At 46.2% G+C, this 13,009-nt stretch overlaps 1 protein-coding gene across 6 annotated transcripts in view; it reads left to right on the top strand.

Moving 5' to 3' along the window:
* The first annotated feature begins 2,680 nt into the window (after positions 1–2,680).
* The window catches only part of MBNL3 (muscleblind like splicing regulator 3), a 122,000-nt gene continuing 111,671 nt past the window's right edge, over positions 2,681–13,009 (top strand). For 5 of the 6 annotated variants that reach the window (XR_004647108.1, XR_004647107.1, XM_034781592.1 and 2 more), the window contains exon 1: positions 2,681–2,767. The gene's annotated coding sequence lies outside the window, so the exon portion shown is untranslated. Of the gene's footprint in view, positions 2,768–7,382; positions 7,596–13,009 lie in introns of those variants that run through there. The other variant, XM_034781589.1, reaches the window with a different exon arrangement.

Here is a 13,009-nt window from a genome sequence, read left to right as displayed (position 1 = left end):
TGTATTTCACACATTAATAAATGCTTAATGTGTAACAGTGGAATCATTACAGTTTTATTAGCCATATATAATGCTTTCCCTCTTGATATGACTTTGCACAGATTAACTAGCTGATTCCAGCAACGCATCAGTGTGGGGGAAATAGCGGGACAGGGGCTAAGTGCCATGCCCTTGGTCACAGAGAGAGTCATTGTCAGAGCTGGGATTAGCTATCAAGGGTTCACAGTTCATTGTTCAGACCATGCTTCTCTTTCTATTAGCAGGGCCATGACCAGGGTGGGGCAAGTGGGGCAGCTGCCCACGGTGCAAACCCATGGAGGTGGAAAAATGAGGCGGAGAAATGCCGAAAAAAACCACAGCAGAGGGTGCAAATATGCTTGGTCATCCTGGGTGCTAAAACACATAGTTACGGCTAGTTAGAATATTTTAAAATGAAAAACAGTGCTTTATTCCAGTAGTGTCCACTAGACAAGGGACAGTTTGTGTTTGTCACACACCCCGTTTCCACTCTTTAAGCTTTTGGCTGATTGCATTTGTTGTTAGTCTAAAATAATGCAATGTTGTCTTCCATAGATGCCTAGATTCCAAGGCCAGAAGGGATCATTGAGATCAACCAGTCTGCTCTTGTCTAACGCAGGCTATAGAACTTCCCCATAATAATTCCTAGAGCGGATCTTTTCGAAAAACATCCAATCTTCTAAGTTTTAAACATTGTCAGTGATGGAGAATCCACCACAGCCCTCGGTAAACTGTTCCAAGGGTTAGTCTCTAATTTTGCTTTTTTATAAAATGTTATTTTAAAAAGTTCAGTCCAATCAGTGATCCAGAGGTCAGTATTTGCTGGTCACCTCAGGGGTTGTCTGTTAACAAGACAAAGCTTATAAAAGAATTAATTTGAAAACATGGAATTTAGGGCCTGATTTTCCAAGGGTCTCAATAAGCGTTGGGGCTGCCTAACATCTAACAAGATCAGGCCCTTTTGTGTTCTGGGACCACATTGGGGAATCCTAGATACCCGGACTAGGAAATTAGCTTCTTGTTTCCAGTATGCAGCATATGTATTATGGCTACAAGGGAGGATTAGCTCAGTGGTTTGAGCATTGGCCTGCTAAACCCAGGCTTGTGAGTTCAATCCCTAAGGGGCCCATTTAGGGAACTGGGGTTAAAAAAAAACCAACTATCTGGGGATTTGTCCTGCTTTGAGTAGGGGGTTGGACTAGATGATCTTCTGAGGTCCCTTCCAACCCTGATATTCTATGGTTTATGATTTGCTCTCTTATCTGTTTCATACTGTAGCGGTCTCTTCCTGTGAGCTAGAATGCAATTTTTGTAACAAAACAGGAATTGAAACAAACAAGGCAGTGTTCAAACCATGGCATGGCTGCATTTCATTACTTTACAAATAATATTATGGCACAACATGGAGGAGAAACACACTGCAGAGGAGAAATGGAATGGTTGCTGTCGTGGCCTGGGTTTTGCATGTGCAATTTGGGCACAATGTCACACTGTCTGTATTATACACCATTCCAATCAAAGGGTGACTACAACATTTGCACCACTGTTTACAGTTGAAATGAACTTTTTTTAACACACGCTAATATTCTTTAGGAAAATACCGCATTGGAAGAGTGGCTTATGTGAAGTTCTTAAAAAGACACTATAGCATTAAAAAAACCCCGCTATTGCAATGTTCTGAGACTGACAAAAGCAAGCACTAGCCTCCTTCCTCCTGCATGCAGGGATCTCAAAGCTGTGGCTAATCTTGCATCGCATCTGCTGTAACCACCTAGTAGGATGACCAGACAGCAACTGCGAAAAATCAGAACAGGGGGTGGGGGGTAATAGGAGCCTATATAAAAAAAAGACCCCAAATCAGGACTGGCCCTATAAAATCGGGACATCTGGTCACCCTAGCGCCTGGGCCGGGGGGCTCACTTAAGGACGTGCCCCCTGTCTCTGCCTTGGCCCCGAATTCCTTAGCCGAGCTAGGCTGCGGGGCGTGTTGTTAAACCTGTCTTCACTGAGTGGCGGCGGCCCAGTCTCTGCAATGGGGGGTCGGCGCTTGTTTCAAACACGCAAGTCGCTCTCTGTGTGCGGATGCCAGGCGCGGGGTCCCGCGGGCGGAGGCGCTGGATCTGGGGGTGCGGGGGGGGGGGGCCAGCGGGGGCCAGCCTGGGGGAGCGGCTCCGAACACCCCCCCGCGGCCCCCCCGGGCCGCTCCCCACGCGCGGGGGGGGGGCGTTAATTGGTTTGTTGACTCGGGCGGGCCGGGCCGGGCGGCCTAGCGGGGTTGCCATGGCAGCAGCCAGGCCGAGCCGCAGCCGGCGCGTCCAGTCCCATGGGAGGCGAGCCGGCGCCCCCAGGGACTCGCTGCGCTGCCAGGTAAAGGGACGGCGCGCGGGGGGCTGCTCCGCCGGGCGGGCGGGCGGGCGGGGAGAGGCGCGGGGCAGGCAGGGCTGAGCGCCCCGCCCCGCCCCGCTCGGGCCGCGCTGGATGGGCGGCGTTGTCTCCGGCGCGACGCGCCCCACCCCAGAGCTGCTCGCACGGCGCGTGGGGCGGGCTGGCGCGGGGCGCTGGCGGCGGCGGCGAGTCGGGGAAGCCCTGCCTGGCTGTAAGATGGCGGCATCCAGCCTGCGCCCCTGCTAGGAGCTCCGCCAGCCCCCGGCCCGGGTCCGCTTCGGCTTCTGCCCCGGCCCCCTGGCATGCTGCGCCCCCGCGCCGGCCCCTCCGCGCCCGGGTCTTGCCATCGGCGGGGAAGCGCCAGGTAAGGCTGGGCTGGAGCCGAGCCGGGGGGTCGCAGCCCGGGCTCGAACCCACCCCGGGGCTGCTGTGCCCGGCGGGGGAGCGGGAGCGGAGCTCGGGGCGAGCTCCGAGCAGGCTGGCGTGTGGGGCTGGGGCTGGGGGGAGAGTGCCCTGTGTCAGTGCCCTGGGGGGTGTGTGTGTGAGTGTGTGTGAGTGTGAGACTGGCATTGTTCGCCTCCCAGGATGCCCAGGCGGACAGACCAGCCTTTAAACCCTGGATAAAGTTTTGCTCGGGAGAACACTGCTCTCCTAACCAGGAGACCGTCTCAGTGCTTAATAGTCAGTGCATCGCCTCCCTTGAAAGGCATATTGGACTCGGCTCCCACTCCTTGCCCATTGCTTCTGTCCAGCTGAACGTTTTTGGGGAAAAATCCGCCGAGGCCCTTTATTATCTTGTTAAACCTGAAATAAGGCCGTAACAGTATTTTATTTTGCATTTTCTGGTTTTTTAAAAAAACCTCTGATCCAAGCTGCCTAAAGTACTCGAGTCCCTGTCTTCCCCTGTAAAATCTGGAGGCAGAAAATGGCATTTAGTGCTGTGTTTATGCACCCTTTTATTTCTGTAAAAACAGTGCAAACTGTTTGATGGACTCCTATGTTACTACAGTAATCAGAGAGGGCTAGGGAGAGATTTTTTTGGACTCCAATTAAGACATGCGCATTTGTTCATTCTTGCCACTGCACTGTAGTCTGCCTAGAAACAAAGAGCCCAAGCCCGGCTAAGTTGAAGTTGGCTCAGCAGTGTGGTGTTTGCATCGTTTGCTTCTAGGCAGAGTTAATTTAAGGACGCGTCTGGAGCAGTTTGTTTTCTCCAGTCTGCAGGTAGAACCTCCTGCTCTGGAAGGCCAGGTATACGCATTTCAGAAAGCATGCGGCCATGATAGAGATGGCAACTTCTCCCATTTTCACATTTTCGCCCTGCTGGTCTGACAGTTGTCAGTAGGTGTGCCTTCAGCCAGGGTTCCTCCTCTTTGCTGAATCACTGAGGGTCTATGGCTTTACGGAGCATACGCTCAAGGAAGAATATCCCCAAGTAGATGTTAGAAGAAAATGTAAAAGACCTGTTAACGTTAAATAAGCTCTGGATGTAGAGTTATTTTACAGGGATGGGAGCATTTCTCTTTGCAGCAACATTAGGTGTGATGTAGTTTCACATTTAAAACACTGAATGGCAAAACATGAGCTGCCGTAATGAACATCCTCTGGCGCCGAGGTAGTGAACTTGGCCTGCTCTTGCTCCATGGGCCTGATCCTGCAACTCTTACTGCTAGGAGTAATCCTTTCTCATACAAGTAACCCCACAAAATTCAATGTGGGATGAAGGCCTGTGTGTGCAGAGCATTGAGTAAATGTGCAGCACCATATGCGCGATGGGTAGTAGTAATAATACTGACATGGGTTTTGTGTTGACTAGCATTCGAATGGCCAAGTGTCATGACTCAGGGATTTGCTTAAAACCAGTCAGTTAAATTGGTTTGATGACATTGTTACAGGAAATTATTTTTGACTTCAAGAAAATACTTTTTGGTGTCTGGTACTGAATTGTTCTTAGTCATTCTTTATGGCTTTCTCCTATCAACATTGGACGGGAATAGCATGATGGATCAGAAACTTTGGGACAAGATTAAATTACAGCACTTGTTGGACATGTAATGTGATCCTGTAATTAGAGTGAGGGACTAGGCTATGCCCTGTTAAAGCTATTAAGTGTCAGACAGAGTTGGAGCAGCCTAAATCAAGTCTGGTTCTGCTGGGATTATACAATGGCAGAGGCGATGCAGTTAAGTTTCCATACAGCAGTTTCCCTGAGGTTGAAGAGACAGGGTTTTCCGCCTTTGAATACTCACTGTTGGTATCCTACCAATTTAAGGTAGTTCACGTCTTCCCACTGTGGAGTTTGGATGGTTCCTTACATGGCACGGTGCAGTCCTGAGAGCTGCTGGCTTGGTTACAAATGAGGGCTCAAATCCTGCTCACGCAAACTCGGAAAGGGCTTTGAGCCTGATTCTGCAGGTGTCACATGGGGACCCACTCCTGCAATGCTTGCTCGTTTGAGGAGCATAAAGACTGCAGGATGCTGTCTCCAAACTTGTCCCCTTGTCCAATGGGATGGGAATTAGTTTGCCAAGAATAATGACAGGTTTCAGAGTAGCAGCCGTGTTAATCTGTATCCGCAAAAAGAACAGGAGTACTTGTGGCACCTTCGAGACTAACAAATTTATTTGAGCATAAGCTTTCATGGGCTACAGCCCACTTCATCAGGTGCATAGAATGGAACATATAGTAAGAAGATATACATATGTCTGCTCCATTTCTTTTTGTCAAGAAAGAAACCTGTGGACAAATGGAGCTTGGTTAGTAGTCTAAGCTTCAGGAATCCTGGAGTTGCAGGCATCCACACTCATAGGTGTCAGACCTTCAGCTCGCTTCCAGTGTGTTGGGTAAAAGTCCATGTGGTCTAGCATGTCAGCTTGTGTTTGCTGTATGATTACATTGCTCTGTTGTAGGAACCATTGCATTATTACATGCAATTTGAAAATGCTTTGCAAAGCTATTATGACACTAACCATTTTACAAGTGTTCATTCCCCTGCGCTTGCGCTCTCTCCCTCCTCCCCCCGTCTCTTTAAATTAAGCCATTTTAAATTTGTGATGGCCCAATAAAGGATGAATAGCTTCAGAGCTACTTAAGCCACAGAGTATTTCTGCCTGTTTTAGTTATTGTAGGGTGCACATCTATTACATCAAATCTCCTCAGAACCTTTTAAGCAGGACCTTAAACAGATCTGAAAGTCAAGGAAGAGGATGCTCGGTATGTATCTGTTCCTCCCCTCTGTGCTTCCTGGAATATTATTACTAGTCAAGGACAGTGAATACAGAGCCACCAGCGGGTCCTTGCTTCCATCCCACCTCTCCATTCCCCTGAGCACTGCTTTAGAAAGCAATGAGGGGGGGTTACCATCACAAAATGGCATTGTGAAGTTCCAGTTTCATTATTTCGCTGATCAGTTTTTCTTCGTTTACAAGCCACAGGATGATTTTCTAGGCAGCAGCCTGTCAACTCAGACGGGGATCTGAAAATCAAGCTGTTTTTCCCCCCCCTGCTTTTGTCACCAGTAATAATGATTCTGCTGTCAGAATTTGGCTGACAACATGGCCCGTGATGCCCGAGGCAGATTAAGAATCCAGCTCGCTCCCCTCTAGCTCCTCTAGCTCCAGCAGTAGTAAAAATTAGCTTTAGCAGTGGGGCAGACACCTGTGTGACTCTCACACACAGAGCAGATGCTGTCTTCACATGATCACTTTTCTGACCATAACCACGCTCGTAGTCACATGTGGAAACCCACTGGAGTGTTAGGAATCCTGCACTAGCCATTGAAAGGGCAGTGGTGTGCTCGGAGGCAGGATTTGCATACATTTGTATTTACAAAGGTATAGGTATGAATAGAGGCTCTATGACTGCACTCTGAAAACCAAGTCCCGACAGAAAAGAGGAGCTCCCGCATCACACCGATCTGACGCCCTCTCCCCAGATCCAACCCTCCAGCCCCCTTAATCACAAATTGTGTTCTAGCAAAGCATTAGAAAATTTGAAAACATGCTCTAAACATTTGCCTGAACAAGAAAATAAGCCTAGAAGGGGGCGGGTATCCTGTTTATTGGAAAATCTGTTGTCTTTAGTCATGTAGAAGCTCCAGAGTTCAAATCTTTTGATTTGCTCATGTGCTTTCCGTAAGTGGAATTTCAGTGAGAAAATTCTGTAGTGCTTTGGTAATTATTCCCTCTTCCCTGGCAGGTAAACAAATACCTCTTCATATTTTCTTTCTCTCTTTTTAATAAACGTGCTGTAGACCCCTAGCCAAGTCACACACCAGTCTCTTAGCCTTTGTGCCAACATGGCCCCTGATTCAGGGGTTAGCTTAAGCGCATGCTCAGGTCCCTTGCTTCAGTGGGACTTGAGCACGTGCTCAAGGTGCTTTCCTGAATTAGTATCTCATTTGCATCAGATACATTGCAGCAGTGCAGTGGTGATTTGTTTAAAAGGTACATGTGCTCCCATTTTTCTGGGTAAACTCCCATAAAGGGTTGTGGTTTTACACTCAGAAGAGATGTTGTATTCCCACATTAGAACCAGTGGCTGCAAATATTTTCTTGCTCCAGCTTGACGTGAAGGACATACCACAGGACTGATTCTTCCTCTCTCACCTTGAGTAATACCCTGTGATTAGCACCATCGATTTAAATTGGACGTCTCACTGAGTAAGGTTCCACTCAGCCTGGGTAAGGGCAGCAGAATCTGGCCATGTGCCTTTCAAAGAGCACATACAGTGATATGCAACGGAAAAACTGTAGTCTTTAGGGGATGGTATTTTATGTCTAAGGGCTTCTGAACGCATAAAATCAGGGAGAATGCGCCTGTGTAATCCGATCTGTTCTTGAAAGCCTTGCAGAGGGCTGCATGCTGCAGACATAAGCTGTGTCAATAAGAACTCTATTCACTCTCTGAAAACAGCCTCGTGATCCAGGTTTGATTGGCAGCCTTCCTAAGGGAGGGCCTTTTTTGAGCAAGGGCTTGGATTTTGGCGGCACTTCTGACTGACTCGACTGCCTTTTCCGCCTCCCATTTATTGTTCTTTCCTCGGCGCGATAAACTTGGATTTCAGTTCTGGAGGCTTCTTGGGGGAGCGGTGGGAATTTCATGCGAGGATAACATGAGTGCAAAGAAGGTTTCCTTTCTCAGCCAAAGCAGCTTGTAGGAAAGAGAAGGTGACAGATTTAGAAGAATATGAGGTAGGAGTTGAAATTGCCATGTGTGAGAGAAAACATTCATGTGTGCTACTCAGGGTGCTTTAATTACTGTATAAAGCACATGCCCTTATGAAAGTCAGATATTTTATTGTGCAGAATATATATTCATACGCCCTCATGCACATTCTGGATGGCTTTATACAAGCTAGTGAGACACCCAGAAAAGGATTAGGAGTGTGAAGTGAGATTCTGCTCTCACCATAAATTTGGTGTAACTCAGTTGGCATTACAAAACCAGAATCTGGCTCATTAATTTGTTTTTTAAACTTCAGAAAACCTGGTTCTATTTTGTTAAACATTTTACTACCTGGTGTTTAACCTTTTCAAATCTTGTAGGTTATAGCTGCTTGATAATAAAATAGTAGTGTAAGTCTGTGCGAAAGCAAGATTTTAGTTGCAATGTTGAATTAAAAGGCTTTAGTTTGGTGTGTGTGGTCTGCGTAAATTGCAGCTTTTGTTGAAATGTATGCCCCAGTGCGAACATTTGTTTTAGTGAGCATATGAAGCCAATATGTTTGGCATTCAATAAGGGCCTTTTGCAAAAGGGACACTCGCAATGTTGCCAACACTCCTGACTTTTGTTGCAAGTCTTGTGATCTGTTCGGTGTTTTTCTGAAAGCCCCAGGTCCTGGAGTCAAATGATTGAGTGAGAAACTCAGCTTTTGTTTAAAAAAAAAAAAAAGTTTCTAGCCCTTGGGGTTGCAGAGAAAAGCTTGAAAATGTGACCAGTGTACCTTAAAGCTCAGAACCAAACGGCAAAGAAAAGGACCCAAAGTTATTTAAAAAAACAAAAAACAAACACCATGATTTTTTTAAGCCAACTTCATGACTAGTTGAGGCCTAACTCATGATTTTAAATGCTTGGGGTTGGCAGGGCTGGTACTGTTACGAAAAGGCCAGCTCTGTTCTCAAATATGCCCATACTGAGTCAATGGGTTGGATCCTCAGCTGCTGTAAATCCGTGTAGCTGCATGGAAGCTAGTCATGTTCTCTCCGTTTGCACCAGCTGAGAATCTGGCCCCGTGAGATTTGCACCATTCTTTCCGAAGAATTTAGCCTCACCGTTTGTTTGCCTGTTTCTCGCCAGTGATTTTTATTTATTAAACATCCAACCCTGCTCTTCTGGACATCAGTATCAAATTCCTATCCGCGTCAGTGGGAGCAGGATTGGGCCCTAAGAAAACAGCGTGCAGAACAGTCGGGGCAGTCATGAACTGTGACAAGCAATGACAGGAAATGCTGGTTTCTCTGCTCTGGCTCATAACTCGGTGAGGCCACAGCTGGGTAATTTGTTTTTACTTCCTGTTCCCAATCTGTTTGGGTCAAAAGCAGCAGTGTTTTTCCATATAAAGATGTTTGGCTTTATTCTGCAAGGCAGCAATAAATCTGACACCAAGTACAACATGTTTCTTACATTTCAGAGTCTCTGTAATGCAGCCGCTGACTTTAATTTGGACGGTGAAGCCTTTATTTGTGCTTTTAGAGGGCTAGGGTTGCACTAGCATTTTTAAACAGCAGAAAGCTGAATATTTTCATTTAAAAGCCGTTTAAATCACACTAGAGCCAGGCTGGGCTTTAGCCACGGCATGGAAAAGGGACTCGGGAGGTCGGTCTCCTTTCCATTCCTGGCTTTGCTTTGGACTCCCTGAGAGATGGGGCGCGAGCCCCATGGGGATAATACTTGCTTGGTTCATGGGACTTAATTCATTATATAATAATGGACCAAATTGTGCGGTCTCACCAAGCAAAGCTCCTGTTGGCCCATGGCTATTTTTCTGATCAGTTGATGGATTGGTCATTAAAGTAGTTAATAAAGCTTGGAATGCTGAGAGAGAAAATTTCCAAGATTTGTTGACAGGGAAACCTCCCCAGGCAGATGGAGAACATCACGCGATAGCTCTTTTTAAATTGTCTCTCTCTAAAAATATGTTAGACCAAAAATTGTACAGTACCCTAACTCCCTTTGAGGTCTTCTTGGGATATGCACGCTAACCAGATAGAGAACTCTTTCGACTCAGGACCTGACTTTTCTGAGGAGGCACCATCAAGAATGATAGGCCCAAAATTTAAACTGACTTGAATAGTTTTTCATGTCACACTGATCATGAAACACAAACCTTCCAAAGAGATGGTTGTGCCTTTGTTAAAATCCCAACTTCTCACCTGGGTGACCTACCTACAGGAAGCCCAAGGGCTCTGGGGGTTCTGGTCAGAATTGTCAAATTTTAAATTTAAACAAAGAAAAAAATGCAGACATTTAAAATTTCAGCTGCAAAATATTCTCATAAAATATTTCATCTTATATACATATATATATATATATTTAACCTTGTGTGTTCCTAAATTCTGGGTTCTTCCCATCCCCGACACAACCACAAACCAAACTGAGCTTGCCAGTTAGTGCCACTCCACTGTTCCAGATATTAATTGTCGGATTAGTTGAGGTCCAGAACTTTAGTCACACAACATCCCCATCCCACCTAGAAGCCCACTTACAGGTCCTGGCAGGCAGGGAGGCATTGGTTGGCTTTCCTCCACTTGTCTGATACAGTCCAAAGTCTATGCTACCAGATCCGGTTGCTATGTGCACCTACCTGGGCCAGCTCTGCCTCTGCTGGTCTGGTTGGGTCTTGTGAAGTTAGCTCCACACCATTGCTATTCCAGCCTCCTCCACTCCCGCAGAATGTCTGTCCACAGGGTTCAGAATCTCCTGGTGGGGAGGAGAGGGCCCTTGGATAGAGAGCCCACTCTTAGCAGTAGAGCACCCCCTAAAGACTGGGCACAAAACAGCTTTCCCATCCCATGAGAATTTTTGAGATACTGAATTTTTTTCCCCATCCTGAACTGGGATGAAAAGTTGAAACATCTAAAACTTGCATGAATGAAAATCTGAAAAAAAAAATTGAACTTCTGGTTTGTTTCTGATGTGTGTGTGTGTGTGTTTTTTTTTTTTTTTTTTTTTTAAATCCTTATAAATTAACTTAAATTTCAAACCAAAAAGTATTTGGACCTGAAAAATCAAACACTTTCCTTTTACTTTTTCCCCCTAGATATTTTCCAAATGAGAAATTAATCAGAATAGACCCTTTCCCATAAACAGTTTTGTTTTTGACAAATTGGCATTTGTGATGAAAAAACATTCATTGAAAAATTCCTGCTGTGCCCTGCACCTGGTCTCTCAGACAGACCCCTCAACCCTGCCCATGTTCAGTTTGAGTCTTATGCCCAAGTGAGAGTCCGCTCCCTGTACAGTCAGGGTGACCCAGGGCATAGCGAGTACAATTCCTGGGCCCTTTTGTGAATACACTCACAATCACTATTATCATTTATACAATCAGAACACAGACAAATTCCAACTAAAGCAACCTAACCCAGCATGTGGAGCTGTGCGTATGCAACATTCTAACTCATGTAAATGAGGCTGGCCAAAGCAGGCTTTCCCCCTTTTCTCCTAGAGGGAGGAGAGGGACTTTCACTTGGGTGGGGAGCTGCAGTGATGCAAGATTTTTCCAAGCATGCTGGTTCTGCACCTGCCAGTCTTAGGAGGGAGAGAGGAGTCCCAGTAAGCTCACCAAGATCCTCCCCATTGCAGAGCAAAGAATTGACTACAAAGCTGCCATGCGTCATTTAAAATTTGCCCTTTGGAGTCCACGTGCCCCTGCCTGATAATCTAGGTGTGATAGCTGCAAACCCCTACTGACACAAGTAGGCCTGTCTCATGAGACTAGTCCCATTGATGTCATGTGAGTAGGGATTTGCAGGACTGGGGTTCTGCAGGAGGCGGTATCAGTGCCACAGATACTATGTGCAGTATTTTGGGCTCAAATGTGATGGTTAGAATGAGGATTCTGTTAAGTGGTAGCACATCAGTTTTTTGGCATATGGACGGTGGAAAGATGTGACTGTAAAAGGACCCTGAAATCTATTTAGAGGCACAGGCCAGTCTTTGGTAGGTCTAATAATTGACTTATTTGCTTGCTGTACAGTGCCGTGTAGTCAGATTTCAACTTAAAAGCAGCCAGTGTTTGCTGCTAAGGAGACACTGGGATTTGTAAACTCAGCCCAGCAACGGGATTTGTAATTGACTGTATCCTGACTTCCTACGTCAGATGGAAACAGGGCTCAATGCCATTGTAAAATACAGAAACCACTAGAATTGGAAACAGCCTCTAACTGAGGGCTCAGTTCATGGCCTGTCACCTGCTGAAGGCCAGGTGACAAATACCCCAAAACGAGGGGACATGCAAATTATTAATACAGGAAACCTAAGTTGCTGGGGTGGTCCTCCCCTGTGTGTAAGTGCCTGTGGATGACCACAGTTTCCCTTTGTTTAAGATGTAAATTATTTCCAACAGTAAGAGTGAGGGGGAACCATATATGCGCGGAAGGGGGTGACTAGGGCTAGAATGCATGTCTCTGGAAAAGAGAGACAGTTGAGAAGGTGGATCAATCTCGATTGCTCCTCTGATGTGCTGAATGCTCTCAGTTTCCATTGACTTCAGCAACATTTAAGGGTGCTCAGGGGCTGATGGAATGCTCTGCGCAGGACAGGGTCAAGCTGTTATTGACAATGGTTCCATTCCGTGCAAGCTGGTGGTGGTGGTGTTTTTTTTTTTTTTTTAATTAGAAATCATAAAACAATGCCACTAGTGTAGTAACTTATTGATTAATAAGCACAATGCTTAATGTAGCTGGAAGCTGGAGCTGCAAGAAGGTCAAATACCTTTTTATCAGCAATTAATGTACATTTGAAACAGATGCAGTGGACAGCTTAGTAGCTGTGGAACTGATCCTGCATTATTGTAGTCAGTCTGATCTGAACTGGCTCCACCATAGCCTGTTCACAAATAATCGTCCACACAGCCCTGTACTATAGGTTTCCAAATGTATGTGTTTGCCTGTCCTTGCTTTGTTGATCCCTCAGTGTGTGGCATACGAGCAGACGGCTCTGGCCACATGGAGCCTCTTTGATTTCTTTAGGGCTCTGCATTGGGGCAGCAGTCCACTCAGAGACATGGGATCGAGATCCGAACTTGGTATGCCGTACTTTGAAGGTTTGTGTGCAGTGCAGTCACAAATTATAACAACTGTCCCGGCTCCGGTTCTTTGTAGATGGAAATGAGTGTGGGAAGGTTTAGTGGGAATATTTGTGATTTTTTTTTTTTTTTTTCAACTGCAAACACTTATGGTTGGTTATCTGTTTTCTTGATGTCCTTCATTTCAGCACTCTGGGCTGCTCAGTCTGCAGTAGAATGCTGGCTGGTGGGGTTACAGCATCGATTTGGGACCTTCCTATGATGAAACGTTAAAACTAATTTTTCTTTTAAAAAGAAAATCTGCATTTCTGGGCATGACTTTCCTGCTGTCACTCCACTCCACTCCATGTTCACTGCAAT

The sequence above is a fragment of the Trachemys scripta genome, chromosome 9, assembly GCF_013100865.1.
Source record: "Trachemys scripta elegans isolate TJP31775 chromosome 9, CAS_Tse_1.0, whole genome shotgun sequence".
Taxonomy (NCBI): Eukaryota; Metazoa; Chordata; order Testudines; family Emydidae; genus Trachemys; species Trachemys scripta.
Note: the sequence above shows the minus strand (reverse complement) of the source record. Positions and strands in the feature narration are given on the sequence as shown.